At 39.8% G+C, this 16,117-nt stretch overlaps 1 long non-coding RNA gene across 1 annotated transcript; it reads left to right on the top strand.

Annotated features, from left to right (window-relative positions):
* The first annotated feature begins 413 nt into the window (after positions 1–413).
* Positions 414–4,050, top strand: LOC138109130 (uncharacterized). Its single transcript, XR_011150298.1, has 3 exons — positions 414–511; positions 1,703–1,811; positions 2,141–4,050. It is a non-coding gene; the product is annotated as an uncharacterized lncRNA (long non-coding RNA).
* The last annotated feature ends 12,067 nt before the right edge of the window (positions 4,051–16,117 follow it).

The raw sequence follows: 16,117 nt of genomic DNA on the forward strand, positions 1-16,117 counted from the left end.
AGCAGAATGCTGAAGGTCATAACCAAGAGACTGTTTTTATGACAGACAAACTTTCTTCCTATAGCTTCTCACTTGTGCTTAAAAGAGTAAGAAGTATTGTCACTCCAAGGTACCCAAACTTAAGGCATGCTGTGACAGCAATATGGTAGCAGGATCTGCTACTGAAAGAGGCTTCATTTTGAAGGTTGCCTAAACAATGAATGAATTTGGCATTCCACTTAGCTATGGTGCTCACTCATAGCAGGAGAAAGATGCAAGTTTAATTCTTCCCTTTGTTTGAAGCTGCTTGAGCTGGTCTGTAGGAAGATGCCATCACTCAGCTGATCAGCAACAACTGTGTACAAGGCAGCAGCAGCTCTGATCTTCTTATAGGGCCTGCAGGCACTCAGCTGCAAGAACGCTGCCTTCCTTGATGAGACCTGCTGTGTGTCAGGTGTGTCACTCCTCAGGGGAGGATGGCAGGGGCTCCTGTGGGTGCTGAGGCTCTGAGTGCTGCTGTCAGCGTGGCCAGGTGGGTGTACAGGGAGAGTGAGAGGGTGGTGACACGGTGACCTGCTGCAGACCATGGCACTTCAGCTGCTGGGTGTTTTGGTTAGTGGGGGGTGAAGCTGTGAGTTTACTTTTCCTTCTGAGGGCAGCTTGGGAGGTCCAGACTGATCTAAACTGAGAGGCTTTCAGCTGATACACCCAAAGCAGTTCTCAGAGGGCCGACTGCAGGTGTGCCGAGCCCCAGCGCCGTGGTGCCAATGTTCCAGACACAAGCAGAAGGAATTCGCTGGCCAGGGACAGGCAGTACTGTGGTGCCATCTGTGACAGGGAGGGTCACCAGTGACATAGTTCTCTCTCCTGTACAGCACAAATCATCTTTTGGAGCCTTTCCTAGAATATTACTACTTCCCTGGGTCAAATTTTGTTTTCATATCACGATTTTTTTGCATTTTTCAAAATGCAATGGAAAATATGAAACCAGAGCAGTGTCTCTGCTTTGATGGAGTGCTGTGAGATTTGATGGTAACTGTGGGGTCTGCCTTTAGGAGAGTTTTACTGCTTGTACATCAGTGTCACTGTGAATTAATTTGCTGTATTACAAAGCTATGAAGTTCTTTACATTAATAAAAGAAAATGATTTAACAAGAATAACATGTATTAAACCTATACTTTCTTTGCCATGGTTAAGAATGCTGTATCATTAATAGTCTCTATGTAGTAGATAATTTTATGAGGAAGGGAGCTATTGTAAGATTAACAACTCTTTTGTCTAAGTCTGTGAAACAATATTAATTCCTCTGCCTGAAAGAAAACATGTCACTTGATTTATAGCCTTTGGTCAAATACTTGCATAAAGTTTGATCCATCTGTTAGACTATACAAATTTTTAGAAAGATTAATTGAAGCATGTCAATTACATCTTGTTGAGGTTTCTCCTTCTCTATGTGTCTGTCAAATAGATAATTACATTGATTAAATTTGTCAGAGAAAAGGAATTCCAACCAGATGCGTGAATAAATGTTTTGTGCTATTATAGCAATTAAATTCTTCAGTTGAGGCAACGACTTTAGGAAACACTGAATTTATTAGACTTAATAAAAAGAGGGTATTTCCATGAAACCACCCGTGAGATTTTACAGCAATGAAAATATTTAAGATATTTATTATGTTTCCTTATGATAGTTTAATTTTTTTTTCTCAATGTTTCTTTCAGTGCATGTAGAAATACAGTGCTTTGAAGGAAGAATTGTTCACCTGTTTTTGGCAATCACATGTTCAGATGGGTAATGTCAGGCCTGTCGTACCAAATATGTTATACAGTGGTGAGTTTATGGATTGAGTTGCTGTATTTATTTAGGAAGCAATAAAGTTCTTAACTAATAGCAGAATATGAAACTATAGGAATCTCATGGGCTCTCATACCCTGTGGAAAGCAGATGGGCCTCGTAGACTCTCTGCATAAAGCCTTTCCATAAAGGCTGATTTAAATTTGTCAGAAGATGTTGAATACATGATGAACTTTCTACCATGACCTAATCTGCTTATCAGACAAATATTAGAGCATATTGATTCTAAGTAAGACCAGAGTAAGTTGTCATAAGTAAGAGAAACAAAATTTAAAAACGTAGGCGTATAATTTTGCCGTTTACAGAGTTGTCCTGGGGAAATTCCGCACGGATGTGCATGTGGGCACCAAGAAGAAGAAACTTGATGTGTGGACTGTGGGAGTCAAATCTTTCGTGAGCTAGCACCATGTGAATTTTACTTGTGTCTTCAGTAAGAGAAAACATCCCAGATGTTGTCTCATGTCTTAAGTAGAACGATGGCTGCCAGTTAGGATTGCTTTTGTCCAAACCTTGTTTCTTTGTGTAATCAGAAGTACATCTTTATACTTGCTTACTATGGGCAAGAATATTTTGTCAAAAGGAGTTTTATTTTATGTACTAATGTAATTAAAAAAGGCAAAAGATGATTTTGTCAAATAGTAAGAAGATGAGAAAACAAAACTTACTGATAAACATACTTGTGGAATTGGCCCCAACCGAATTTCAGAGAAAGAACTGAAACAACATGTGTAAACACAACAGACTGTTGAGTGTCTTCCACAGGATACATACACAGGATAAAAATCAATAAAAATAGACTTATAAGTAGACTATTCAGTTGGTTATTTTGATTTACAAATAGTTTTTGTTTGTGCCTGTGCAAACTAGCAGAATTTTAGATCACTGATCCAAACACTGTGACTGCTGGATCCTTATAGAATACATGATCCTGATGTTTGAATGCTCAGAAAACTGAGGAAAATATTTATTGCATTTACTGTAATTCAGGACTGGAATGGAATATTGTGTTTAATCTTACAACTGGTTTACATCAAAATGACTTAAAATCCTGTAGCTATATATCCTTTTAAGGGAAGTGCTCTTCTGGGGACTAGTTTTGCCAGAGTTTCTTCCAGCAATAGGGTAACTCCACCTTTAGTAGTTTAATTGTTTGTTGTAATCTATTAATGTTTACTGAAGTTCAATATCAGGGATATGTATCACCCAATATTTAGCTTGTGCTTGTGTATACAGGATAATAATAATTCCTAGCTATTATTTTATTGTTATATAGAATCCAGGGGTTGGCGGTCCATTTGCTTGTAATTCATGGGATGGTGAAGTTTTCCTGAATAAGTTCTCTCTGAACTGCTCAATGATATTTCTGGATAGAAGAACAGAAGAATTGTGGTCACTTGGGTTTTGCAGAGAACTTGAGAAACATTCAACTTCTGATAGAAGAGTAACTATAACTAGATTATTTCAAAGTACATAACAGTACATTTAAGACAAATGAGTTATGTTTAGCTCTGTCTATCATAAGGAATTTTACATGACAGCTGGCTGATGAGGCATAAATTGGCATTCTTCAGTGTAACTGAGACGACCCACCCTTGCTTCCAGTCTTTGCAGTCCCTCTGTTAATCTGACAGCTCAACAAAGGTGACTGGTGTCTTTGGCTTTAAAATGAATTCAGGTGATCTAAGCCCAACAGCTGTGTGTTTTCTCCCATGAACATCTGGCACTCATCGTGGTATGTATTGTTGTATGTTTTGTTTTACATGTGCCGATACTGCCTTTAAGCTACTAGAAGGCCAAAGTTTATTTTGGCTGAATAGTCCGCTATTTAGAAGAGACAATAAAGTCACATTGCTTGTTTCTCGCCAAACTCCTACAGCTGTTTTGGTAAGTTATAGAGCAAAGAGGAAAACCTAGACATGACTGTAACTGGAAGATGGATTCTTTGGTGCATCTGCAGCAGGCTCGCAGCTTGGGTGGTTGCAGGTCATATATATAAAGGAAAAGAGATCGTTTCAAACTGGTATCCATCATTAGTAGTAACTTAGGACAAATATTAATATTAGTGAAATCAAAGCTCCTTGAATTTTGAACGGGCTAGTTACGTGTAATAAACTACTTAACACATGATGAATAGCTTTAAAATGGTAGCCTCTCCAGCAATTAAATATCTATTAAATAAATTTCTGGATCTTTTTAATCACCAGAATCTGTAATTTCCAATTCAATATATTAAGATGAAGCCACTGACGGCAGTAAGGGTGAACTTGTCACTGCTTAAACTGTGGAAAGTTTTCCTAATCAATGCACATGTGACAGAAAGATGATTCTGAGGTATTCTTTTATTATAATCACTTCTAAGTAATTTGTGACTGCAATAGCTTCTCTAACAGGGGAAGAAAAGATACATTTTTACAATAAGTGAGAATCTCCATCAAGATCGTAAATTTATGCAACTTCATTCAACTACTTAAACCTTAAGTCTAAACATGATTCCTGAAAGAAAAAAGCTAAATTACCAGAGATCTGTTAGTGTGTCACGAGGGAGAAACTATTCCAGTCTGTTCTGGAAATCAATATTTAATGTCTGGATGTGAATTTAGTCAGTGGTCTGCAATGGAAACTTCAGGTGGTACGTTCCCTTGTTCACTTTCACATATTCATCACAAATTACAGAACTGCTCAGTTCTGTGTGAGATACAAAACAGAACCAGTCCCTTGCTCATTCAGTTTAGTGCTTAAAGGTGGAAAGAGAATATGCGCTGGGAAACACACTGGAAGGATTAATTTTCAAGTTACATACTTGGGAAGAAGAAGATGGAATTAATTCAGAAGTGAAGGTGGCATTATATTTATCATAAACTTCAGCTTTGTTTCTCTCTTACAACGTGTCCATTGGAGCCTCTTCAGTTGTAGGCCCTACAGGACCTGCTGTCTTTGGGTATCATCTAAGAAAAAAAAAGTAATTTAGCACAGTACAGAAACTGCTCTCTATTAAATGTAGCAAGGAGAAATTAGTTTGCAAAAGAAATATTTTTAAGGGGATTCTTACATGTCTAGTTGGAAGTTCAGTTAAATTTATGGTAGTGAAGGCCACAATAAAAAAATGGGGCAGCTAGAAGATATTGCTGTCTGGGCAAAGGAATGAGGTGATTGTTAAGTGGTGCCTTGAAGGTAAAGGCAAGCTCTGTTTTTTGTTGGAAATGCTTAACATAAAGGTGTTAGGAGAAAAGAGTAGTGGGTGTTTGTGTTAAATGGATTGCAAGGGAGAGGCATGGGAAAGTTGTGTGTGTTTTAAGTGGCTCTACATTGTACTTATACTTTCAGAGCTGCTATCCTGCCCCTTGGGTAAATAATATTTAGAAAATATTTATAACATGTACAGTCAACTTGGTGTTAGGTCTTTCAGAGCCTAGTTTAAAAAAAAAAGTGGAAGTAGCAGTAGTGTTAACATAGTTCAACCCTTGTGTATTTAAATTGTAAACTCATGGAGGGAGAATTGTACAGGGATATGTTTGCACAGTGTGATACAGTGGGTTCCTGGCTTCTGTATCTTATTATACTACAAAGAGCAAACAAGAAGCATAACTACATTACAGTCACTATATTTTAGAATTATAGTTCAGACAGTAGTGATCAAACCAATGGTAAAATGGGATTTCAGTCTGTTTTTGCACATGCATAATTTGAAACTAAATCCTCAAATAAGCCAGGAGAACTATAGCTGTAGGGGGAGCAGATGATCAGAGTTCAGAGGCCAGATAGTTAGTGGAAGGAAAAGTGGGCTCTGGGGTTTCCTTTGTTTTACATATATGTATATATATATATGCAACCCATACAGCTGTAAAATTGCCTTAGTTTGGCCAGCTACTGCCTCCCTCTTCTCTCCCTCTCTTGACACATGGCTTCTTTCTACTTCTTCAAACTACATCTGCAGAGCAAGTAGCATACAACTCTGATGCTAGTGCTACACTAGCCTAGTCATTCCTGTATTTATTCTCTTCAGTACCTGCATGTACCCTTCATCACTGGAAGTAAAGTCTTTATTAAGTGCTTTTGGATGTTCTTAACCCATCCCTGAGATATTACACTCAGGTATGTGTCAAGATACAGGGCAGTATCTTTCCTTATCCAGCAAAAGTGTAGTGTGTTTGTTAATGGTAAACTGAGTGGATAAAGTCTTGGTAAGGTAGAGGATGAAGCCACAAAATTTGTTCACAATCTTCCTGTTCTTCCATGTATATAACAGGAGTGGGGTACATGCGTTCTTGATGCTGGAGGGAGCTGAATGTGTCAATCATAATAATACCCATTCTGATCTTCCTGGGCAGCCTTGTTAAAATACAGCTTCTTTTCCTGAGGAATCAAGAGATCTTGGCTGTGCTATTCTGCCTGCTCTGCTCAAGTGGGAATCCCACCAACTCTGCCCACAGGAGGAGAGCAAAAACCAGCAGAGACGAAACCCAGTTTGCATGTGAAAGAGGAGAATTTTGCTTAAGGCATCTGAGATATCATGGGAGGCTTAAGATAAAAGTTATTTTTGTGTTTGGAGTGCAGCTGGGAAATATCTGACCTCAGGCTCAATGGCTACCAGGGACTTTTAACTTTTAACTGCATCATTTGACAGTATAAAGTTTCAAGGACCTTGATTCTGCACTGCTAAAATGAGATGCAATGGATGCTCCCTCAAGTTCTTTAGCTGAACTAGCTGGAGGGCATGAACTCAAGAATTTTTCTAGTCATTTTATTGGGTAGGAGAGACTGACACTGGCTTTACATGCAGATGAATTTTAAGTATCAGCTCTTAAAATTCTGTTTTCCCAAAAAAGCCTAGAAAAAGAGTATTAGCACCTGGCAGCTGAGATTTCTGCCCTTCAAGATGACTTGTTCAGCTTTCTTAATGCTTTCCCTGCACATCTGCAGTTGTCTGTACCTTCTTGTCTGATCCTGGAATTGCAATCTTTCTGTCACAGAGGTCGTACATGGTCACTCAGGATCAGTCTACACCTAACACACTGATGTCCACATCCGGCAATTTTTTTCCCTGCAGCAAAGTCAAATACAAAGAAAATCTGTTTAACAACATTTCATGAACTGAAGTCAGCACCTCTTACTCTGCAGATGCCAATGACTGCCCTTGCTTACAGGCGCAGGCTAAATCCTCATGCTGTAATTCCTCTTGTATCCATATTTATGCTTGTATCACTCTCACTGCAATGCTTTACATTACTGGAGACTTGGGACTATAATTTTCAGAGGAGAGAAAAAACTATTCCCCGTCTCAGTGGGATAAACAGCCTGAAGAGACACATTTTGCCAGATAAGGACAAACTTCAAAAAATGTTCTCATAGTATTTCATTTGCAGCTTTGCTTTGCTTTTTTTATAGCAACCACACAGAGGTGATACTAACTAATAAACTGATTGCCTAAAAAATTACTGTATTCTCTGAGTCTCATGTAAAATATGAACTCTGTATGAGCTCTCTGAACACTGGGCCCTCTCTAAATGGTAGGGTACAAAATCCTTCTGAAATGACTCAGTATTCCAAATACAGCACAGAATTATTGTAAAAATGTTCTGTGCTGTTTGAAAATATAAGTCAGTCCCCATATCTCTCTAAAAAGGCTGATATCTTTTCCTGTGCAATTGAATGAAGAATTCATTTTGTCTAATTTGAAACCTGTTCAGACGTCATCACTTTCAAGGTTCAGCTCAATCTTGAACATTACTAGGTTCACGTTTCATTTCAAGAGTGTGGTAAAGGGGCAGGGAAAAAAATCAGCAAAAACATAAAGCAAAAAAAGGTAATGGAGTGCTTCTCTCGAAAAAAAATAAATATGGAGATTGAGAGTGATAAACAAATAGGACAAGGAAGGGCAGGAATTCATACGAAAATGTCTGCGCTCTCTGTATTTTATGGGCAATCACCATGCTGAGTCCAAACCAGGTTCCTTATCCAGGGAGGACAGGGTTCCATTTAGTGGCACAGCTAAACTAAATTGCCCCTAGCATAATAAAAGAGGGAAGAAAGAAAAATTTTTAAGACTTTGATCCCTTTTACTACCGGTGTTCACCAGGAAGATTTTTCACAAACTTTTCAGCTTGGAAAAACTTTTCCGTCTCTTATCATAAATTTAATTTTTCAGTGTTCCAGCTGAACAGCTGCTGCATATCCAAGTCTAGCTGACTAAGGTGGGGTAGTATTAGGTCTCAACACTTTAGAATCTATCTTTTTTGCCCGTTTCTCACCTTTCCTCGGTGCATAATGTGACATATGGTGACTCTAGTGCTAATTGTTAAATTCCATTGGTTAAAAAAAAAATTGGAAAGTATGTTTGGCTTGTTTTCTTGCAACATGTTGCTTGTATTCCTTGCTTGCAAAAGATATGGAATGACTTGTTGCTTAAGCTGTCTACAGTGTAGCTAAATCTGAAGGACTGGCTTGGAACAGCAGAAAGCTGGAAAATTTGCTCTGCTTTCAGCTGAGCATTTCTTTGAACTTTGCTTTGCTTTGCACTGTGGGATTCCTTTTCTGTTCAGGTGCACAGCCAGGGAAACGTGGAGTGTGGAATCTCTTGCAAAGAAGACTGGAGAATCCAGGGATCAGTGCTTAAATGAATGCACTCTGTTGTTCTCTCAAAAAGTACTATAATTTCTGGATCTTTAATAATTTCTCCACTTTGTAGGTCGAACTAACTGGGCAGAATCATCATTTTATGTCTGCAACTGCTGATTCTGTACCTGTGTCAGCCTGTCAGGACAGTTGACAGTAACCATGCTTTTTGACTCCCAGTGTCAAAATCTTGTAGGGTTCATTAATCTTTTCATGCTGAATCCCTAGATTTTACTTTCATGATGTTTTTTAACTGCCTTGTAATATAACAGCACCTTCTCTCTGTATGGATTCTGATACTATAATCCTCTAACGGTATTTAGGGGCAATGGTGTTCTGATTAGCTTTCAGTGGTGATTAATCCTTTTTTCCCCCCAAATGACAGTTGTTTATATCATTGGTAGTGCTCTCAGTTCTGGCCAGCCTTTTCTTATCGGTCAAGTCCTTTTTCAACACCTGGACCTGGCAATGGATTTCATGCATCAATGCCTAAGAGCTATTTTAGAGCCATTAACCACACCAGTGCTTACAAATGTAAATGTTACATTCTCCAAGCAGCATCCTGCTTCCCACTCCCTGTGTTCTTCCTATCCTCTCCTTATCCTTATCCTTTCAAATTATTTTAAAGTAAAGCTGTGATTCAGACTAGCCTAGGATTAGCATTCAGTCCTGCCTTTCCACTTTCCAATCATACATTGGCTTCCAGCAGAAAACAAACAAAACTAAAAGGAAAGAAAAATAGTTTTTACTTTACTGGGTCTGGTTTAAACATCTGCCTTCTCTTGGCACTGTCTCAGCCTGGGAATTTGGGAAATTAACAATGCTGTACGTGGAGTTGGCCAGTAGGTGTCAAAATAACCTGTCATTTGTACAACTGCAGAGTGACACCGATGGGTGACGGATCATCTCTTCTCTTGTGCAGGGTTTATGAAGAGTGGGCTCAGCAAGGGTCTCGTGTCCTTACCCAAGAATAGAGCTGATGTTGTGGCAATTTATCAAGAGGGTGGCAATGCTGTAGGTAATTGTATTAGAGATGCTGTGTCAAACCTAGTGAAACCAGTAAGTACTGGGCATTTACCCAGGCTAGTAATGCTGCAGAAAGCCTTACACTTACTCCGACTGACCTTCCCTCTCCCCCAGTAAAACTTAGCAAACTGGATGTATGCTTTCTAATAGTCTGCATATAGTGCTGCCATAAATTGAGATGAAAGCTTCATTTTGCTGGCTTCTTGGATTTGTTTTCTGTCCTTTTGTCCCATCACATTTGACCTTAAACCTGAATTTTCTGAATGTCCTGACCTGAGAGCAGACCTGATGAGTTTTGCCCTCAGGGGTGCACAGTGGCTTCTGCTGACATTAGCTCAGTGCAACTCTATGAAGTGAAATAGTTCAGCCACTGCACTTGATGTCTCACTGAAAAGTTAGGGAACCCCTGTACGTACTCAGGGCATTTGGATTATAAACAGTTCTCATGTCCTTTGAGCACTTTACTTTCAAAGACAGTAAAATAATTGATGTTTTTGTACAGTCTTAAAAATCAACAGCTCACGTAACATTCATGTATGTCTTTATTCTTTTCAGCCTGAAATTTTCCTGCTTGTTAATTCAAATGGGTGTGTTCTGTGGTCTCAGTTAATCAGGATGAATGTACACACAGGTTTGCTACCCTAAAACTTCACATGCTTCTACAATGCTAGTTTAGTATTTTGAAGGAAAACATTTACCTGAGTGTATAATTGGAGATTTTATAAACCAATTTTTTTTGTTTCAGTTTACTGATGAAACAAAGTAAAAACATAACCAATGAACAGAGATTTAACCTATCTCACTTGGGAGTGGTGTTGTGTCTGATTTTCTAGTTTCCTCAAAATGCTGTATGAGTTCCCTCTCTGATGCTACAAAGGAGCCTGCATTCCTGACACAGGACTGCCTGGTGCTTGGTGCCACTCAGATGAGCAATTAGTTGAGCAATTAAATTAGATTAGCAACCACTTAGATAAGCAATTGGTGGAAATCTGTTGGTTCCTCTGCCTGTCAGAGTGTGTCACACTGGCAGAAATGTGACACTGGAACATCTCACCCAGCAGTGGGCAATTTGTCAAGAATAGGGCCAGTTGCTGTTGATTTGACCTACACCAACCCTTCAGCTTCCATGTGCATGGCTCATCATGCTGTGGCTTCCTCCTTACTGCTTATGTTTGTGGGTGACTGTGATGGAAAATCTTGTATTCACTTAGCATGAGATTGAAACCAATAGAAAGTATTAAAGTGTGTGGGGAAGATCAACTCTAAATGAGTTCAGAAATTGCCTTGGATAGGAAGTGAGCTAAAGCATGAAGGCCAGTCAAAGGGAGCCTCTTCAACTGAGCAGAATAATCAGTAAGGATTTGGTTTGAAACAGAGAGCTCTAATTGAGGAGACCTCAGAAGCCATCACACATCTGGGGGATCTGTTGGTTCCTTGACCTTTTGGAAAAATAGGATTTATTTTAGTAAGATTTTAAAATGTAATACAATGTAAACTGACTCCTGCCCTTTCAGCTTTCACTTATTTCAGATGAGTTTCTGATCCTTAATGCCACACTATAGTAACAATAAAAAAGTTTTTTTAATACCTTATAGTAGCTGCCAGTAACAACACTGGTCTATAATGAAGCCAACAAATACTGAAATTTGAACAATTTGTGAAGTCAGTAGAAAATGTGTAACCACATACTCAGGCAAATAGGATTTTTCTTACATAATAATCTTAAAAAAAGCAGATGCAATTTCAAAGAAATAGAAAATATGTGTTGCATACTGGAATATGCTTGTTTAAGAAATCATCTCTTACAAAGCCCATGGCTGCATGTTTACTGTCTCTGCCTCCTCCTTTTTCTCAGCAAGATTGTTTTCTGGCTTGCCCCTCGCCCCCCATCGAAGGTGCACACCACCCACCACGATCATGCTCCATTAAGCTCTTGTGCTAAACAAAAAAGTTCTATGGAGCTTTCATTTATCAACTTTCCCCCAAAGTGCTTTTTGCATTTCATCAGGGATTTGCAAAACTATTCACAGCTTCGGAAACCCAGCACTGGAGCACCATGATCGATGGGAGAGGAATTCAATAACCACCCAATGCTGTTGAGCAATCCTGGCTACTCGATTGGGACAGGAAGTGAACAAGCAGGAGACAATGAGCCAAGGTAGTTGATTAGGTCCTGTTTGGAAATGGGTTTGGACTTTTAAGTGCTCTTGGCAGTTAGAGCCTCACTTTTAAGTCTCATAAAAAAAAAAGCTATTTTTAAGAAACACATAATTTAATTTAATATGCAGGTGGGTGTTGGTTTAGGCTCCTCCCAAGTATGTATTTTATCTTGCAAAGATAGTTGAGATAAAAAAAAATTTCATTAATACATCTCATTTATTTATATACATTGATTTTATAAAAATAATTTTTCTGTGGGTGGACAGTTTTAAATACACGTGTAAAATCGTGGACAAGATAGATAATACTGCTCCAAGACAGAATGGTGCTCTGAAACCACAAATCCTTGTTATCTGGATTTATTTTAGTTGCTCTCTGTCTGAATACAATTGCAGTTTTGCATTGTTTATCTTAGCTCTCCTATAAATTAAAATAGAAATGCCTTCATAGGCAGCATTTCCCCTTCCCTCTTTCAGAGCCACGGCTGGTGTAGTGTTGTGTGATCTTTCAATCCTGGAATAAGAGGGTTTGCTTTTGCAAACAGCTTTGGAGTGTGTCAGTCTGAGCGCCTTTATTCTGCACTGTGGATGTCTGGAAAATTGCTGCATCTCCTCAGCTGGGTATTCTCATTGCTTAGCACATTCCCCCCGACAGAAATGTTACTGTGGGAACAGGGGAATGTCCAAAGCACACGATGTTCTGGCAGATCCCAGCTGGCAGGCAGCCCTGTGGGGTCACAGCTAGTCAGATGTGGCGTGGGGTGCTCTAAATCAGTTCACTGGCAAGCTCAAAGGACCAAGACATTTTTTGTTGCATCCACTTACCCCCAGCAGATACTGGGGCAGCTGAGGTTAGAGGCCAACACAGAGCTTCTTAGCAATTTTGAGGTGGAACATCGATCACGGATTTCCATGAAACATTAAATGATACATTCAATTTATTGACAGGAGAGGCTACATAAAAACATCCATGTCTTGTACATGAGAGGGGAAACGATAATGCTTAAAGCATTCATTTATTCTACAGATTCTGTCACAAAAACAAGGGGCTGACAGCAATATTGTTTACAGATCTATTTAATTGGAGTTAAATGGGACTGTATTTGTGGCTGGCCTTGAGTAATGAAGTCCCTATAATTAGAAGTCAAATTGTTTCTGAATCTCATAAGCAGGACTGAGATCCTGTTGTGCTAGGTTATTTATAAACATGAAATAAGAATTTCCATTTCTGAGCATTTAATGGTAAGAAAGGATAAGACATGACGTGGACAAATAACCAAATAAAAATTGGAATAACTAAGTGAACGTAATCACAGGAATGAAGGAGCTGATCCTTACAGACCTATATTAACAAGCTTTTTCACTTTCACAGGTGAAACTGTAATTGCATTGATCAATCCATAACTGTTTTTCTAAAATGATTGTATGTTGTATTTAAACAAATTCCAGCTCAAATGAAGATGCAGAATTTCATTAAATTTTTCTTTGTTGCAGTTTGTTAATTCTTATGCAGAGTATATTTTTCTTATGTTATAAACAGTTATTTGCATATCTTATTTAATTAAAACAGCGATGATTTTTAATGTCTCTTAACTTCCTTTAACTTGTTTAGTTTAATTGTGTTTTAATCACAACCCTAGTCAAGTGCTGAAGAATAAATAGTAGATAACAGTGATGAATGAAGCTGAGTATCACAGAAAACAGGTGTCTGATCAAGCTTCTGCTGAAATCCAGGAACAGATTCCTACTGACCTTTGTAAAAACAAAAAGAGAAATGATCTTTCAATTCAGGTTACAAGCTTTATGAAAAATTAGACTGTGTAGTTAAACACACTGAAACCCCAAGCCATGAGACACAATAATACTATAATAGTAAATAATAGTACTAAATAGTACTATTTTTACACCTGAAAGGGGATATAAATTGAAGTGTTATTGTTCTGAGAATTGAAGAGTTGTCCTTTTATGTTATTGATTATGGGTAATTTAGGAAGTTCTGAGTGTTTTTATGAAGGACAAAATAAATTATGACAGAGTATGTGTAGATGAGGTATAACTGTAGGGCATACCATAACAGTGCCATATGACAGTGAATTATACATTGCTTTGATACTTTTTGCTTAAAAATACCATGGCAGTTCTCAGACAATAATTCTATATGAGAAGAGACTAAGAAAAAAAAGAAAAAAGAGGCTCTGTTTTCTCTGCAGTCTAGGAATATTGCTATTTACAGAATTACAGAATTCAGTACTAATTATTTTGAATGTAATGAATTTGTAATTTAATGAATTTTGTGATGTAATGACTTTAATACACAGCTGATAAAATGATTCTGTGCAAAAAGTTTGTGTGGGTTGCAATTTTAAGGTGGTATGGAAGGTATGGAAACTGAAAGAGAAAGGGCATAAACCGAAGATGGAGTGTTTGGATTCTTTGTTGAAAGTGGAAAAGAAAAGGAAGGAGATGTGTTGAATGCCGAATCAAAACACAAATAGCAAAGGAAGGCTGGATGTAAAGAGAAGCATGACAAAGAGATGAAAGTTGAGGGACTGTAGGTGGAGTAAGAACATCTGGATTCAGGTAGGAGGTGTGCTTCACTGTATCTGGAAGAATGAAATTTCAAGAGAGAAGTCAGACTGGACTGAGTAAAGAATGAGGTCAGTGGGGAAGAATTCAGAATGACTGCTCATGGCAACTGTCAAAAACATAGGATAAAAAGATGGAAGCCAGAGTGGGTTTTGTGCTCTTCTTCTTCAAACAGTGGAGGAGAGTATGGCACATTTCTGTCAGAAGTGGGAGGAAACTAATGAGAATGAGAGGTTAAGGAAAGGCAGGGAGAGTAACAGTGTTACAGCGGGGATACTGCAACACGTGTATCAGACAACGAGGCCGTGGAAAAGAAATAGATATGGACCCATTCTTGCTAGATGTTTCAGAGATGTTTATTTCTCCAGCCTCATGGCCGGGATCTGCCCAGGAACTGCTCAATCACGGGACCCGAGGGTCCTTGCCCGCGCAGGGGAACACGAAACAACCCATGGGGAACGAGGCTGACCAGGGGCAGGGAAACTCTGTGTCTCCCCCTCAGGGTCCCTCTCCCAGGGCTACATGGCAGGGGGAGGGCCCCAACATTTCACCCGTTTATTTTTAACAAAAAGAGATTTAAAACTTAACATTGAAAACAACTGGATAAACATGAGATAACAAGGACAGTTTCAAAACAAAACAAGCCACCCTCCTGAGTCTTTAAATGTCTAAACAGATTCTGTGGAACATCTTAAGGCTGACAGAAGGGAGACAGGACTCTCTGGGCATACTTTGTGGGGAAACTGAGGCAGGAGAGGGTTTCTTCCATTTGTACCTGTTGGAACTCTAAACAACAATAGTTAATTTCTTCTCTCCCCCTCTTCATCCCCCACTCGGATTTGGAAAGGGACTTTTGGGGAAACAATTGGCAAAGGCATAGTTTTGTGAGGGAAACCATGGATGAAAAAATGGATTGGGAATACACTGGGGGTACTAGGATATAGGATAAAAGGGAAAGGTGGGATTAGGAAAGGGAGACTGTAGGGGGGGCTTATAATAGAGATATTGTCTAACATGACTACGATTTTTAGCATATATACTGCCTTTTACAGGAACACCATCAGGCCTAGTGACCTCTCCTGCTTGTAACCCTTTTCTACCTTGCACAATTTGGAGCTCTACTACTTCTCTATCTCCTAAACTTGGGATGTACTTTTCAGGGTTATTCTTTTTAATAGCAGTTCTATGAATGAATATGTCTTGCTGGTTGTCACATCTCATTATAAAACCCTAATTGCGTTTAACATTATACCATTTTACTATTCCTAAAATCTTAGCTACGGTGATCTTTTCCTTTTTCCGAGTGGCTGTTGTTTTCTGTCTTGCTGTTTTTTTGCTTTCTCTTTCACTCGCTCCCGTGTTGGAATTGCCGGGGCTGTCAGGGCTGCCAGGGCCATTGGGGTTGCTCATGCCTGCACACTCTTCCCGGGGGTTGCATTTGGGGCTGCATGAGCCAGGCCACGCTGCTCAGCTCCCCGTGCGCTGCCACCTCTGCTCTCAGCTGCGCTGCTGCTGCCTGGGGCTGCATCCACGTCTGGCCGGGCCCCTGAGCAGCGGCCCCCCGTGCCCTGCTCCAGTTTCCCACACTGGCCGCTCCACCGCCACCGCCGCCAGCCATCACCTGCATGCCACTCCTCTCGTTCGGGCGCTCACGGGGCTCGCTCCACCACGCGCTGCGCGGGGCCGGGCGGGCACTGCCGGGTCACACTGCTCCTGCCGCGCCTCGCTCCGCCACCGACACTGCGGCTCGCGTGGCTCCGCCCGCACACGGGATCTGCCTCGCTGCTGCTCGCAGAGCGCTCGGTGCACGTGGCCGGGGCCGCACGGTCCCTGAAGCAGTTTTAACTTTGCAAGGACACAGCGGACATTGCTCAACAGTCTTGGTAATTAAATAATATT

This window comes from Aphelocoma coerulescens, chromosome 4 (assembly GCF_041296385.1).
Source record: "Aphelocoma coerulescens isolate FSJ_1873_10779 chromosome 4, UR_Acoe_1.0, whole genome shotgun sequence".
NCBI lineage: Eukaryota > Metazoa > Chordata > Aves > Passeriformes > Corvidae > Aphelocoma > Aphelocoma coerulescens.